The following is a 17598-nucleotide window of genomic DNA, read 5'->3' on the forward strand; positions in this document are numbered from 1 at the left end:
CCCTTTTTTGGTACATCACCAGAGGTTTGGGAAAATCCCCTTTATCCCCAAGCAATCAGGTACCAATTCAGGCCTGGGAAGAATATTTTAGAGATTTATATACAGACCCCGACTGTGTAACCAAGGAGATCCAAATTAGATTAGACCAAACTGCTTATTGGCCCCCTGTTACAGCAGAAGAGATAGCCCGATTGATCGGAGCCCTTAAGGCTAATAAGGCACCAGGTGCTGATAATGTCCTCCCAGACGTAATAAAAAATAACACCAATTGGTGGACATCACTTTTAGCATTGTTGTTTACATATATAGACAAAACAGGCCATATGCCAAGAGATTGGGGATTAGCAATTATTATACCAATCTATAAAAAGGGTAATAGAAATGATCCTGGTAATTATAGACCCATTAGTTTGCTGTGTGTTATTAGTAAATTGTATGCTAAACACCTAAACTATAAATTCCAGGATTGGCTAATCTCAGGGGGGATAATCAACGATGAACAAGCCAGTTTTAGGGAAGGAAGATCTACGGTGGATCATATTCTGATACACCACCATTTAGTGCAAAAATATATGCACAAAAAAAAATCTTCTCTCTACGGGGCCTTCCTTGATTTTAAGCAGGCCTTTGATTCATTATCCAGGAATACCTTATGGGAGAAACTAAAATGCACTGCAATTGATAAACGCCTCCTCTTTCTCATACAAAAATTGTATGCCAATTCCACCTTGAAAGTGAGGTGTAATCCTCAAAGGATTTTAACTGGCCCAGTCAGGGTTCAAAAAGGGGTACAGCAGGGCTGCATCCTGTCCCCCTCCCTTTTTAACTTTTATATTAACCCCCTAATCGATTTTTTACAGAACCCTGATCTACACCCTCCTAATATAGCACAATGCAAAATCCCGATTCTTCTGTGTGCTGACAATGCTGCTATTATATCACAAACTCCCATAGGATTGAAGAGAGCAATTAGGGTAACACTTGGCTTCTGCAGACAGAATAAGTTGGTCCTTAATTTTGATAAATCAAAAATTCTAGTTTTTGCTAAAAGATCAAGACAATACTCTTAGAAAATTGAAGGGCACAGATTGGAACAGGTTAGGACATTTAGATATCTGGGGATAGTCTTCCACTCGCAATGGACATGGAAGACACACCTGGAGCAGACATTGCAAGCAGCCAATAGGTCCTCAAATGCAATTAAACACTTCCTTTATACGAGCGGAGGTCAATTAGTATCTGCTGCCTTAAAACTTTTTGAGGCCAAAACATTGGCGCAGATTCTTTATGGAGCACAGACAGGAATCCTTGTAAAGAAAAACTTGCTAGAAACTATACAAAGCAAATTCCTGCGAGCCATCTTAGCTGCACCCAAAGGAACTCCAAATGCCTATTTAAGAATTGAGACAGGTATGCCCCAAATTCAGGTAAGAGCCTGGAAGATGATGATCATCTATTGGCTAAAGATTTATTTCTTTCCAGAGGGACTGTCCCCACTAGTGCTGATAGACAACTCCCCCTCCCCCTGGAAACAGGCGATAGATCACAAGCTGGGCTCTTAAGGGCTTTCAGCAATATTCTTAATGTCCCTAGGCTTTGACAAAGCAAAGCAAGTGGTAATTGAAAGAATGAAGGACATGGAGTTCCAAGAAGAACTAAACAGGTTGTCTCTCCATAGTAGGAACAAAATCAAACAGGATGTGTGGGAATCAGCAGGATATCTAAATGTTCTGATCTCCCCAAAACAAAGAATAGCTTTCTTCAGAGCCAGATTTCTCCCCTCAGCACTTCTCCAGGGTAGGTATAAGAAAATACCAATAGCAGAACGGGTATGTATATGTGGTAAAGGAGAAGTCGAAGATATCTCACATGTCTTATTGTACTGTGAGTTATACAGAGTATGTAGGTCAATACATATTCTCCCCTTACTAGCAAGATTGCCAGGGAGGACAGAGGACTTTTATGTAGACTTTCTCCTCCAAGACGCAAATCTGACTACTACAAGTGCAGTGGCAAAATTTTGTATTGCTGCAATGTCCATAAGAAAAAAATTGGTTACCGAATTATAGATGTCGCCAACTTTTTGGAGATATATATAACAGTTATGGGAAAAATACATTTTTTATTATTTATTATTATTATTATTTATTGGATTTTTATACCGCCCTTCTCTCGAAGGACTCAGGGCGGTTTACAGCCAAGATAAAAACAACAATAATATACAAATAAAATAATGAATTAAAAAACTTATTAGACATATGGCCGGATTAAAACATTAAAATAATAAAACCCCATAAAATTTATAAAATTATATCAAATATTAAAATATTAAAACTATTAAAATCCTGTGCCAGTCCTGCGCGAATAAACAGATAGGTCTTCAGCTCATGGCGAAAGGTCCGAAGGTCCGGCAGTTGATGAAGTCCAGGGGGAAGTTCGTTCCAAAGGGTGGGAGCCCCCACAGAGAAGGTCCTTCCCCTGGGGGACGCCAGCTTGGCGGATGGCACCCTGAGGAGTCCCTCTCTGTGCGAGCGTATGGGTCGGTGGGAGGCATTTGGTAACAGCAGGCGGTCCCATAAGTACCCTGGCCCTAAGCCATGGAGCGCTTTAAAGGTAGTCACCAAAACCTTGAAGTGCACCCGAAAGACCACAGGTAGCCAGTGCAGTCTGCGCAGGAGTGGTGTTACATGGGAGCCACGTGCGGCTCCCTCTATCACCTGCGCAGCTGCATTCTGAACTAACTGGAGCCTCCGGGTGCTCTTCAAGGGGAGCCCCATGTAGAGAGCATTGCAGTAATTCAAGCAAGAGGTAACCAGAGCATGAGTGACCGTGCATAGGGCATCCCGGTCAAGGAAGGGGCGCAACTGGCGAACCAGGCGAATCTGATAAAAAGCTCTCCTGGAGACGGTCGTCAGGTGATCTTCAAAAGGCAACCACCCATCCAGGAGAACGCCCAAGTTGCCGTGGCTGCAGCTGACTGTACTGGGGTGCCGGCATCCACAGCCACTCTGTCTTGGAGGGATTGAGCTTGAGCCTGTTTCTCCCCATCCAGACCCATACGGCTTCCAGACACCGGGACAGCACTTTGATAGCTTAGTTGGGGTGACCTGGGGTGGAGAAGTACAGCTGTGTGTCGTCAGCGTACAGTTGGTACCTCACCCCAAAGCCGTTGATGATCTCACCCAGCAGCTGCATTCTGAACTAACTGGAGCCTCCGGGTGCTCTTCAAGGGGAGCCCCATGTAGAGAGCATTGCAGTAATCCAAGCAAGAGGTAACCAGAGCATGAGTGACCGTGCATAGGGCATCCCGGTCAAGGAAGGGGCGCAACTGGCGAACCAGGCGAACCTGATAAAAAGCTCTCCTGGAGACGGTCGTCAGGTGATCTTCAAAAGGCAACCGCCCATCCAGGAGAACACCCAAGTTGCCGTGGCTGCAGCTGACTGTACCGGGGTGCCGGCATCCACAGCCACTCCATCTTGGAGGGATTGAGCTTGAGCCTGTTTCTCCCCATCCAGACCCGTACGGCTTCCAGACACCGGGACAGCACTTTGATAGCTTAGCTGGGGTGACCTGGGATGGAGAAGTACAGCTGCGTGTCGTCAGCATACAGTTGGTACCTCACCCCAAAGCCATTGATGATCTCACCCAGCGGCTTCATATAGATATTGAACAGGAGAGGCGAGAGAATCGACCCCTGCGGCACCCCACACATGAGGGGCCTCGCGGTCGATCTCTGCCCCCCTGCCAACACCGTCTGCGACCGGTCAGAGAGATAGGAGGAGAACCACCGATAAACGGTGCCTCCCACTCCCAAACTCCCTAACCGGTGCAGCAGGATACCATGGTCGATGGTATCAAAAGCCGCTGAGAGATCTAATAGGACCAGGGCAGAGGAATAACCCCTGTCCCTGGCCCTCCAGAGATCATCAACCAACGCGACCAAAGCCGTCTCCGTACTGTATCCAGGCCGAAAGCCGGACTGGAACGGGTCTAGATAGACAGATTCATCCAGGTATTGGGGTAATTGATGTGCCAATTACTCACATACCTGATGGTTCTACATGCATGTAAATTAGGAAGGGACCCTATTGATTGAGATCATGTATTTTAATCTTAGGAACAGTACTAGATGCGATTGATGTCAGTAGTATTTTAATTTTAAGTTACATAACAGATTACTGGTTTTTATCATAGATTTTATTTGATATGTATTATTTTATTCTTGAATTTTTAATTGTATATTTACTGAATGTTTTTTTATTTGTTCTGGCCTATGGCTGTAATAAACTAACTTACTTACTTACTGCCATTGCAGGATGAAATTATAAAAAAAATTATGGACTGTGCAGAAATGACTAAATTGACGTTTGAAATTAGAGAACAGGAAGACAAGCAATTTTATAAAGTATGGGACTTATTTTATCAATGGTTAGAAGGGAAATTATGATAAAGAAAGGCGCAGTTTTTAATAGGTTAAAAATTATTGAACGATATGTCTCAAAATGATGGACAAAATAGGGTAATAAGATAAAATATTGTTCCAGAAGGAACATTAAAGATGGATTAACCAAAATATTTGATTATAATTGGATGATAAAATGGATGATTAAACAAACTAATGATAGGTAATTGTATGCACAAAAATGTAATACACACACCGGCACATTGTATTTGAAATTTGAATGGAAAATGCTTTTATGTTTGTATGTTTTTTAAAAAAAAAATAAAAAATTTTCTATAAAAAATACTATCTTTTATTAAGATATAGAATGGAAGAAGAAATGGTAAAAGAAATGATGATCAGTTGGCAAAAAATCTTAGATATAATATAAAATTAGAAAAGTGGGACAAATTATGAGAAAGAAATTATAAATTTACAATGGTGGTAGCTTATAAAGAAAATTTGTACAAAATGTTCTATAGATGGCATTTGGCACCAGCGAGATTGGCCAAAATGTTTTTAAATTTATCACCCAAATGTTGGAGATGTGGCCATAAATTAGGAATATACTACCACATGTGGTGAATGTTTCCTAAAATATATACAAAAAAATTATGGACTGTGCAGAAATGAGTAAATTGACATTTTTAATTAGAGAACAGGAAGACAAGCAATTTTATAAAGTATGGGACTTATTTTACCAATGGTTAGAAGGGAAATTACGATAAAGAAAGGCGCAGTTTTTAATAGGTTAAAAATTATTGAACGATATGTCTCAAAATGATGGACAAAATAGGATAATAAGATAAAATATTGTTCCAGAAGGAACATTAAAGATTGATTAACCAAAATATTTGATTATAATTGGATGATAAAATGGATGATTAAACAAATTAATGATAGGTAATTGTTGTATGCACAAAAATGTAATACACACACCGGCACATTGTATTTGAAATTTGAATGGAAAATGCTTTTATGTTTGCATGTTTTTTTAAAAAAATAAAAAACTTTCTATAAAAAAATACTATCTTTTATTAAGATGTAGAATGGAAGAAGAAATGGTAAAAGAAACGATGATCAGTTGGCAAAAAATCTTGGATATAATATAAAATTAGAAAAGTGGGACAAATTATGAGAAAGAAATTATAAATTTACAATGGTGGTAGCTTATAAAGAAAATTTGTACAAAATGTTCTATAGATGGCATTTGGCACCAGCGAGATTGGCCAAAATGTTTTCAAATTTATCACCCAAATGTTGGAGATGTGGCCATAAATTAGGAATATACTACCACATGTGGTGAATGTGTCCTAAAATATATATAAAAAAATTGGTATAAGATTAAGAGGTGGTTGGAGGAAATTACATTACAAAAGATAGAATTTAAACCGGAGCTCTTTCTATTAGGAATAATAGACCCCAAAATAGAGAAATCTTCACAATACCAAATACTACACATACTAATGGCAACAATGGTAGAATGGTGCAATGGTGGAAACAAAATAACAAACCACCAGAGGAAATAGTGATTAGGAAAATTTTACAATGTGCAGAAATGGATAAAATGACAATGAAAATTAAGGGAAGAGAAGATTTAGACCATTATAGAGTGTGGAACAAATTGTACAAATGGTTAGAAAAAAGAAATCTAAATAAGAATTGGGAAATTTAAGTTAATATCACTGAAATAAAGAACTATATGTTATTAATTATTATTAATCTTATAGTATTGATTGTGTAAATAAATATAATGTAAATGTATGTATTTAGTAGAAGAATTGAACAAAAATAGACAATTTGCATGTCGATACAGAAGGCTGTAAAAAGAGCATATAATGTATTGTTAAACTTCTCATGGTTTTTTACTCTGTTATTGTCCTTGTTCTTTGTTTTTCTGTTTTTAAAAGTAAAAAGCTTAATAAAAACTATTTTTAAAAAAGAAGAAGCAAAGGAGAACATACGTGGCATATTTCAAGTTTGTAGGCTTTACAGTTCTGGAAATTTTGTGATTACGGCGTGGGTGGTTTTCACTTTTATATATATAGATTACATTTTTTCTCTGTTTCTATTTTGCCAACACACTCCCACTCCTCTAATTTGTTTTACAAAGCCTAAAAAAGATTAGCCAATATTTGGCAATGTTGGTTTTTTTAAATCACACCCTTGTATAAACTTTAATAGCAGTTTTATTTGCAGGACCAAATAAAAGAAAGATCCTTTCTTTCACAAAGGATCTTTGTAGAGAATCCGTGGGATCACATATATAAGTGTCCACTACTAGCTGGGATAAAGGAAAAAAAAGATGAAATATGCTTTTTGACATCCCAGTGGAATGGCCTTTTGCCATGCATCTTGATGAATGAAACGGGCTTGAATTCTGATCTCAAAATGCATATTTCATCATTCTCCCTACACTTCAAATGGACACCTAAGATATATTGCTATTTCTGTCCTTGAAGCTTGGTTGGCTGAGCTCTAGTCCCTATATTCTTGAATTTGTAAGGATTTATTGTGCCTGTATATTTTAGATAATATTTTATCTAACCCAGAATTTCTAATGTCCAATCCAGGATTGGCAGTAGGCTAACAAGTTTTCTATCATTCTGTTTGCAGCTATGTGCAAGGAAGGATGTACAAAATAGTATTCACATTCTATACTTTGTAAAAATATAGAACTTTACTACTGAGAATGCTAATTTGCTAATCTATTAATTATCTAATTTACTAATAGCAGTCTGGGAGTGGCAGTTACCAAAATTTTGTTTAAAATATCTGGCATCTTGATTTAAATGGTAATTTGATAAACAATGCTAATAAATATTGTTTGTTGATGTTGTTATTTAAAAGAAAAAGACAAAAAAAAAACACCTCCTCCTCCCTTTTCAATAGGTGAAATCAGAATTAGAAAAACAGGAACAAGTAGAAAATATCCCTTATAAACACACACATTTGCTGATTTTGCTGTGCTGCACATCATTATAAGTGAAAATCCTGAATGTGAATTTGGGACTGGCACTGCTGACAGATGGTGGGCAGTGGGCAGCCTGATTTGATATTTTTAATACCATGGTTAAATGAGAATGATCTTTACATAACTGTAGTTTTGCAAAAATAACCAAGTAATCAAAGGAATTAATGCATGATTAAGTTAGGTTAAACTTTTTTTAAGGGGAGGGGAGAGATTATATTGAAAATTGCTGGAAATATATAGAGAATTAGGATTACCAGTAATTAATTCACATTTTCTCCTCACAAACACATATTCCTTACTAGTATTTCAAGAAAACAAAATCATTCATCTCCTTTAGGCAGCATTATGCAGAGTGATACACTTATTACAATGGTTTTCAAACTTTTCATGCTTATATGTGAAATATGGTACGGAAGAGGCAGAAAACTCTTAGCTCCCAAACAATTTTTGTAATGTCTGCTCAGGGCTCCGCAAGGTTCCAAGTGAGAAATTATAGATGGAGCAGGGAATATTTTTATGAGGCCAGTTCTACTGCTCCATTTCTCTCATCTCTCGTTTTGATGCTTTAGGAGCTATGCACATTGTTGATGGGATTACACTGAGGATGAAAATATTTGTTTTGAGAGACAACACTCTCTTTAAGAAGGCATCTGGATGCTATCTTAACTTTAATAGCCTTCAGTTCTGGGATAGTCTCTGATTTATCATATGTTCACCGTCTATCTTATTTTACCTCACAGAAGCCCAATGAAGTGAAATGGAAAGACTAGTTGGCTCACAGATCATGTTAAGCCATAACATTTTATTTGTCATTTACACAGTGGTTTCAGTCATGTGATTTGGAAGGCATGGTATATAGCTTAGTGTGATTTGTAAATTCAGCCAGCTGAGGCTCATTCAGCAAGCTACTGGAGCACACCACATTTAAGCTGTTTGATATATGATCTATTGTATCTTCCACAAACCTCCTTATATGCTTTATTTCTAAGGAATAGTCTGAAACAAGGCTTTTGCAGAAGTCCAATATTATTCCATACCAGTTCTCTGATCATGTCTTTTCTTTTTATTCGTACTTTGCTTTCCAGGTCCTTTTTAGTTGCTGTTGCTACCATATTTTTTATTATTTTATTTATTTATTTTTCAAGCATATATAAGATAACAGGTAGAAGTATAAACATAATTTGAATACATGAGAAGAGTAAGAGTAAAAAGGAATATTAGGACAGGGACGGTAGGCACACTGGTGCACTTATGCACACCCCTTACAGACCTCTGTAAAATCGATATGTATAAGATCACCGTAATCGTGGTAATTGTCTGTAGTACGACTGGGAAATATTGGGTATGTGTTGTTGCTGTTTACAAGGACTGAGCCAAAGAACGTGTTAAAGAGATTGTCTTTAACGGTTTTGTCAATACAGTCTAGTTGTTTGGTCTTTTTAGGGGTGGGATGGATCTTGAATCTTTAAGTTTGTGTTTACAAAACATTATGCTAGAAAGTATTGCTAACCTATTAGAAAGCATTATTTAATTATATGGATCTTGGGGTTTTTCAGTTCATTGTTTGAATTGAAAGGTTTCTAATGGCATTGGAAAACTTACTTGATTTGCTTTTTAAGACATTGCATATATTAGAAGTTTTGGTCCAATTCCAAGCTGTTACACAGTAAGGATGCAGAACAATTACTTGAAGTAGAGGTAGAGTTTTGTTTAAAAAGCTGGGCAGCAAAATGGATGGACAGCAGACTTAGTTATGCAAAGGCCCTCCTACCCATAATTTCCACCTGTTTCTCAAGCAGAAGCTAAATGAAAAAATGGTTGTTTACTTAAGACTATTTTGTTTGGACAAAAGAAATATGTGTAAGTGGAAATAAGAATGTAGAGTTGCAAATAGAAAACTGTAGAGATTCTAGGCTGATTCCTCTTTTAACTCTGCCCCCAAGTCCTGCCTTTCCTTTCCTAAAGTAACTTCCCCACTCTTTGATTTAATGATTCTAATTAATAACATATCCACACATTCCCAAACTAGTTTGTTAAAATAAACTTTCAATGTTTTTATATCATTTTTGCTGGTATCTAATTTCTATCTAGTTTCTTGGTGGCCATATATAGTAGCCTGATAACATTCCCCACTATCCAGTCAGAGCTGAAGAAGCTTTTTGGAATAGAAACAAAACATCTTCAAAATGAAAAAACACTTTTGGGACAACCATAACCTGGATGACTGAGACATTTAGTCTAATAACTGACAATTATAAAACTGAAAGTATCAAGACAGCTGTAAGATTTTAGGAAAAAATTAATCAGGTGTGGCCCACATCTTCTCTTGGGTTGAGAACAAATGGTAATAAGTGATTTCTATCTAAGCAAGATATCTTTCCTTGTTAATATTTATTTAGTCATGGAAACTAAATTTAATATAAGAATCCAAATTCTTCCCCTTCTTTCATTATTTCTATAAGATTGCTATTTTCCCTTTCTAATCTAAAACAATTCAAGAGTACAGGCTGGAAATGGAGATGAATTGAAGTTGTGACTCTAAATCCTAATTATTATGGTTAGACAACTTTAATTTCAGGCTGACTATGTTATCAAGTTGTTAGAAAAAATGCTGAAAAGACATCTCTGTTGAGGAGACTTATATTTATTGTTGAAAATAGATGGTCAATATTAGCCTGAACATTAACTAATAGCACCAATAATGCCATTTGTTCATACAATATTATAGTTAGTAGCAAGCATACAAGCACAATAATTGGTTTTCACAAAAATCAATTTCCATTTATAGTGCACCTGCAGCAGTTGAAAAAAAATGCTTTTAGATAAGCTTGTTTATTCAAGTAACATGAAGTTGGATAAATAAGATAGTGTTCAATAGAGTGCCTTTGTGTGTATGTAAATAAATCATTGCAGTATAGGGAATCAGATTTCCTAAGAATAAAAAACTGGTTGAAAATAATTACTTCTTAAAGTACTATTGATGTTGCTTTGTGAATGAACACAATTCTTAATCAAATAATTGATTTACAATAATACTTTTTGCACTGTATTTTATTCTCAGTTAATTGTTCTCAACCCTCTTTACAATACATACTAAATATTGGAATATATGCAGTGGTGGGATTCAGCCAGTTTGCACCACTTCGGGAGAACCAGTTGTTAACTTTCTGAGCAGTTTGGCGAACTGGTTGTTGGAAGAAATCATTAGGGCAGAGAACCGATTGTTAAATTACTTGAATTCCACTACTGAATATATGCCAATATTAGATACTTTTTTATTTCACAAAAATAATTCTAGCCTATGAGAAATGGTCCCTTACGTCAGTCTTTAACTACTGCAATATTCTTTCTCACTTTTGCTGCAATATATCGTCACCATTATTCCTCTTAAAACCACCTTTCATTGATCATTAAAAAAATAAACCAGAGGCTCAACTGTTGGTTCAGACTTACTTGATATGATTTGTCTCTTCTACCTTATTTTGATTTACAAATCAGTTCTATAACAAGGATTTCTATAACATACAGTATATGGTAGCTGAAGGTTCATGCACTTTCAGTTCCTGCAATATTATCTTAAACATGGATGTTTAGGTACAGTACATCCTAAACATGGATGTTTAGGTACAGTACCGTATATACTCGAGTATAAGCCGATCCGAATATAAGCCGAGGCACCTAATTTTACCACAAAAACTGGGAAAAACTATTGACTCGAGTATAAGCCGAGGGTGGGAAATGAGGCAGCTACTGGTCAATGTAAAAAATAAAGATAGAGCCAAGTAAAATAACATGAATATTTATTTGAACGAAAAACAATAAAAGTGCAAAAGGGGGAAGGAGGATTCCCAGCTTTAGAAAATTTAGAACTACGCCGCCTTTGGTATGACCTGAGCATAGCTCATAAAATTATCTGCTACAATGTACTTCCTATCAATGACTACTTCAGCTTCAACCACAACAATACACGAGAACACAATAGATTCAAACTTAAAGTGAACCTCTCAATCTAGATTGCAGAAAATGTGACTTCAGTAACAGAGTTGTTAATGCCTGGAATGTGCTACCTGACTCTGGTCTCTTCCCAAAATCCCCAAAGCCTTAACCAAAGACTATCTAGTATTGACCTCACCGCATTCCTAAGAGGACTGTAAGGCGTGCATAAGAGCACCAGCGTGCCTACCGTCCCTGTCCTAATGTTCCCTTTAGTTGTATTCCTTTTATGTATTCAATTCATGCTTATATTTATATAATTATTTAATATGTATTTGACAAAATAAAATGAATGAATGAATGAATAGAATAGAATAGAATAGAATTTTTATTGGCTAAGTGTGATTGGACACACAAGGAATGAATGAATGAATGAATGAGTGAGTGAGTTACTTCAACAACATTGTCTCACAGAAATTGACAATACAACTGCAAGCATGAAAATGAGTCCTCCTTTAGCTTCCAAGGGACCAGGGTGCCTCTGAAGGTCAGTGCTCTAAGCACTAAGAACCCAGCACAAATCTAAGCCTGTATGCACACCAATAGTGAAAATACCCTGCACAGTGTCTCTTGGCAGAAGGTTAATTTTCATAGGCGTTGGGGTGGCTCTTTTTTTTTTTGGCAGGGCAATAAGGATCTCTAATATCATTAAACCCAAGTGTGAGGAAAAGACAGCAGCTAAAATGTTAAGGCCAGTTGTGTGACCTTCTCCAATACAGTTGGCCTGGCTGTTTGCCAAAACTTAAAACACCCTCCATCCCCCTCCTGCTAAAGCTTCTTTCTTAAAACAATTGTGGTCTTTGCCTTTCATGTCGTTCAACCTTTCACCTGCCAGGTTCCTAGCCCTTCACCCTTGACCCACTGCTGTGTTTGCTTAGCATTGTGCCAATCGACTTTAGAAGTCTGTGTGTGTGTGTGTGTGTGTGTGTGTATGTGTGTGTGTGTGTGTGTGTGAGAGAGAGAGAGGGAGGGAGGAGGTTGGCTTGCTTATTCAACCCTTCCGGCTAGCCATCCAGCCCTTCCCAGGAGGCGAGGAGTTTTGGGCGGCGACCTTTTTGCTAAGCGGCAGCTGCTGCCCCAACACCACCAGTTGGGGCGGGGCAGGTGAGCTGCAGTAACTCCCGCCAGGCTATGCATTGGCGGGAAGCCCTGGCGGTGCAGTCCTTCTCGGCTGAGGAGGAGGGAGTGCAAAGGGAAGGAGGATTCCCAGCTTTAAACAAAGGAAATCCCGGAATGCCAGCCGAAGGCGGTGCTCGCGTTCCTCCTCCCTTGCTCAAAAGCCCCAATAACCTTCACCAGCAAGGCAGACCCCCACGGGAAGGAAGGGGCAGGCTGACTCACGAGCATCTGGCTGAAGAGCAGCTGCTCCAGGTCGCCCAGCACGGTGAAGCACGGAGGAGAAGAAAGAATGAAAGAAGGGAGGCGGCCCTCCTTTCTCTCTCTCTCTTGTACTAATTGAATATTACCATTTTGTGCTGGTCTTGCTATCTTAACTGGGAACTCAACTCAGTTCTCAGCTTTTAAATATAATTGTTCTTAGATATATAACTGGGAAATGCTTTAAGTGTCCTTATACCGTATTTGAAGGAATAGATATTGATGCCAGTTGAAGACAATAACTTACATATTGGTCTGTGTTGTGCTTCTTGGATGGGTAGATCCAGCAGTGAGCAAGGGCCCACCAGTGGAAAGACTACAAATACACTTCGTTTTTGTATCAGTTCCTTTCTCTCTCTCTCGTACTAATTGAATATTACCATTTTGTGCTGGTCTTGCTATCTTAACTGGGAACTCAACTCAGTTCTCAGCTTTTTAAATATAATTGTTCTTAGATATATAACTGGGAAATGCTTTAAGTGTCCTTATACCGTATTTGAAGGAATAGATATTGGATGCCAGTTGAAGACAATAACTTACATATTGGTCTGTGTTGTGCTTCTTGGATGGGGTAGATCCAGCAGTGAGCAAGGGCCCACCAGTGGAAAGACTACAAATACACTTCGTTTTTGTATCAGTTCCTTTCTCTCTCTCTTCTTCAATTTTTAACAGCATGCTTCAGAACAGATGATAGACAGGAAAGATTTCCATCTTCTTATTCAATAGCAAATCACAATAATAATTTGGTCATCAATCATTTCTTACAATTGCTGTAGTTTCCTTCATCTAAGTCTTGCGTGATTGGTCTCATTCGAGACAATGACGAATCCGCATATAGACGAGAGGTCGAACGACTAGCCTTGTGGTGCAACCAAAACAATCTGGAACTGAACACACTCAAAACCGTAGAAATGGTGGTAGACTTTAGGAAAAACCCTTCCATACTTCCACCTCTCACAATACTTGACAACACAGTATCAACAGTAGAAACCTTCAAATTTCTGGGTTCTATCATATCGCAAGATCTCAAATGGACAGCTAACATCAAAAACATCATTAAAAAAGGACAACAAAGAATGTTCTTTCTGCGCCAACTCAGTAAGCTCAAACTGCCCAAGGAGCTGCTGATCCAATTCTACAGAGGAATTATTGAGTCTGTCATTTGCACCTCTATAACTGTCTGGTTCGGTTCTGCAACCCAACAAGAAAAACACAGACTTCAGAGGATAATTAGAACTGCAGAAAAAATAATTGCTACCAACTTGCCTTCCATTGAGGACCTGTATACTGCACGAATCAAGAAGAGGGCCGTGAAAATATTTGCAGATCCCTCGCATCCTGGACATAAACTGTTTCAACTCCTACCCTCAAAACGACGCTATAGAGCACTGCACACCAGAACAACTAGACACAAGAACAGTTTTTCCCGAAGGCCATCACTCTGCTAAACAAATAATTCCCTCAACACTGTCAGACTATTTACTGAATCTGCACTACTATTAATCGTTTCATAGTTCCCATCACCAATCTCTTTCCACTTATGACTGTATGACTATAACTTGTTGCTGGCAATCCTTATGCTTTTAGATAAGCTTGTTTATTCAAGTAACATGAAGTTGGATAAATAAGATAGTGTTCAATAGAGTGCCTTTGTGTGTATGTAAATAAATCATTGCAGTATAGGGAATCAGATTTCCTAAGAATAAAAAACTGGTTGAAAATAATTACTTCTTAAAGTACTATTGATGTTGCTTTGTGAATGAACACAATTCTTAATCAAATAATTGATTTACAATAATACTTTTTGCACTGTATTTTATTCTCAGTTAATTGTTCTCAACCCTCTTTACAATACATACTAAATATTGGAATATATGCAGTGGTGGGATTCAGCCAGTTTGCACCACTTCGGGAGAACCAGTTGTTAACTTTCTGAGCAGTTTGGCGAACTGGTTGTTGGAAGAAATCATTAGGGCAGAGAACCGATTGTTAAATTACTTGAATTCCACTACTGAATATATGCCAATATTAGATACTTTTTTATTTCACAAAAATAATTCTAGCCTATGAGAAATGGTCCCTTACGTCAGTCTTTAACTACTGCAATATTCTTTCTCACTTTTGCTGCAATATATCGTCACCATTATTCCTCTTAAAACCACCTTTCATTGATCATTAAAAAAATAAACCAGAGGCTCAACTGTTGGTTCAGACTTACTTGATATGATTTGTCTCTTCTACCTTATTTTGATTTACAAATCAGTTCTATAACAAGGATTTCTATAACATACAGTATATGGTAGCTGAAGGTTCATGCACTTTCAGTTCCTGCAATATTATCTTAAACATGGATGTTTAGGTACAGTACATCCTAAACATGGATGTTTAGGTACAGTATATAGAAATTCAAGCTGTTTTAAACAGTGATTTTATTTGATGAAATTTAAACTGAAACATGCTAATCAAGATAAATCTCCAATTTTTAAAGTAGGAATCTGGATAAAAGCAAATTTCTTCATTTTAGCCACATAAATGTTTACGTGGCTAAAATGAAGAAATCCCCACACCCCAATGACTCAATGAGATTTACTACCTCTTTTAAACTTGTTGTCTAGCAGAGCTTTTGGAATGGCAAAGTTGATATTACTTTTGGTTTCAGTGTCTTAAGTCTCACTTTTGTTAACATGGTCAACAGCCTTTGCTCTCTCTTGTACTAATTGAATATTACCATTTTGTGCTGGTCTTGCTATCTTAACTGGGAACTCAACTCAGTTCTCAGCTTTTTAAATATAATTGTTCTTAGATGCATAACTGGGAAATGTTTTAAGTGTCCTTATACCGTATTTGAAGGAATAGATATTGGATGCCAATTGAAGACAATAACTTACATATTGGTCTGTGTTGTGCTTCTTGGATGGGGTAGATCCAGCAGTGAGCAAGGGCCCACCAGTGGAAAGACTACAAATACACTTCGTTTTTGTATCAGTTCCTTTCTCTTCTGCATTGTATTTCATTCTGCTATCCTGTTTTTTTCTGCCATTCCTAAATAATTAAGCATATAGCTTGCAAGGCACACTCCTGCCAGTAATGATGTTCTTCCCAAAAGTAGAATTTCCTTCAAAGCAAACTTACTTTGAATTGTTCTGAGAACCCTGTTTTATTGTTGAATGGCCCATTCAAAATGCTACTTTTCTTTTTTTCTTGTACAGTCCACTTTAACTGGAAAATAAGAATATACAATGAAAATTATTGTGATTTGGAATGTGAAGACAAAATTTTACATTGCCAAGTGTACAAGGTAATGAAATTAAATTGACATTTTTAGTAAGGTAAACAGTTTTGGTAGCCTTTCCAAAATTGTCTGCGCAAATTTCTCTCATTTCAAGCTCACATCAGCTTCAATTAAAATGGTAGGAGTTATAGTCTGACAGGATTGAAACATTTAGATTCAGTTATGCTATCTTCTTCAATTTTTAACAGAATGCTTCAGAACAGATGATAGACAGGAAAGATTTCCATCTTCTTATTCAATAGCAAATCACAATAATAATTTGGTCATCAATCATTTCTTACAATTGCTGTAGTTTCCTTCATCTAAGTCTTGCGTGATTGGTCTCATTCGAGACAATGACGAATCCGCATATAGACGAGAGGTCGAACGACTAGCCTTGTGGTGCAACCAAAACAATCTGGAACTGAACACACTCAAAACCGTAGAAATGGTGGTAGACTTTAGGAAAAACCCTTCCATACTTCCACCTCTCACAATACTTGACAACACAGTATCAACAGTAGAAACCTTCAAATTTCTGGGTTCTATCATATCGCAAGATCTCAAATGGACAGCTAACATCAAAAACATCATTAAAAAAGGACAACAAAGAATGTTCTTTCTGCGCCAACTCAGTAAGCTCAAACTGCCCAAGGAGCTGCTGATCCAATTCTACAGAGGAATTATTGAGTCTGTCATTTGCACCTCTATAACTGTCTGGTTCGGTTCTGCAACCCAACAAGAAAAACACAGACTTCAGAGGATAATTAGAACTGCAGAAAAAATAATTGCTACCAACTTGCCTTCCATTGAGGACCTGTATACTGCACGAATCAAGAAGAGGGCCGTGAAAATATTTGCAGATCCCTCGCATCCTGGACATAAACTGTTTCAACTCCTACCCTCAAAACGACGCTATAGAGCACAGCACATCAGAACAACTAGACACAAGAACAGTTTTTTCCCGAAGGCCATCACTCTGCTAAACAAATAATTCCCTCAACACTGTCAGACTATTTACTGAATCTGCACTACTATTAATTATTTCATAGTTCCCATCACCAATCTCTTTCCACTTATGACTGTATGACTATAGCTTGTTGCTGGCAATCCTTATGATTTATATTGATATATTGATCATCAATTGTGTTGTAAATGTTGTACCTTGATGAACGTATCTTTTCTTTTATGTACACTGAGAGCATATGCACCAAGACAAATTCCTTGTGTGTCCAATCATACTTGGCCAATAAAATTCTATTCTATTCTATTCTATTCTATTCTATTCTATTCTATTCTATTCTATTCTATTCTATTTACCAAGATGTTAATTAAATGTTTTAAATGCTCAAGCTAATAACCAATGATCTTAAGGCAAACTATAATTCCCCCTGCCCCAAAGAGGTGGGGGAGGTTATTTATGAAAAGTCAAGTCTTGATTCATTTAAAGCTACTTTCTGGCATCAAACCATTAATAAATTGTTAATCAGCACTAGAAAAGAATGATAAATTACGAGACTTCTCTGGCATAAATGCAAACT

Source organism: Ahaetulla prasina, chromosome 5 (genome assembly GCF_028640845.1).
Source record: "Ahaetulla prasina isolate Xishuangbanna chromosome 5, ASM2864084v1, whole genome shotgun sequence".
Classification (NCBI taxonomy): domain Eukaryota; kingdom Metazoa; phylum Chordata; class Lepidosauria; order Squamata; family Colubridae; genus Ahaetulla; species Ahaetulla prasina.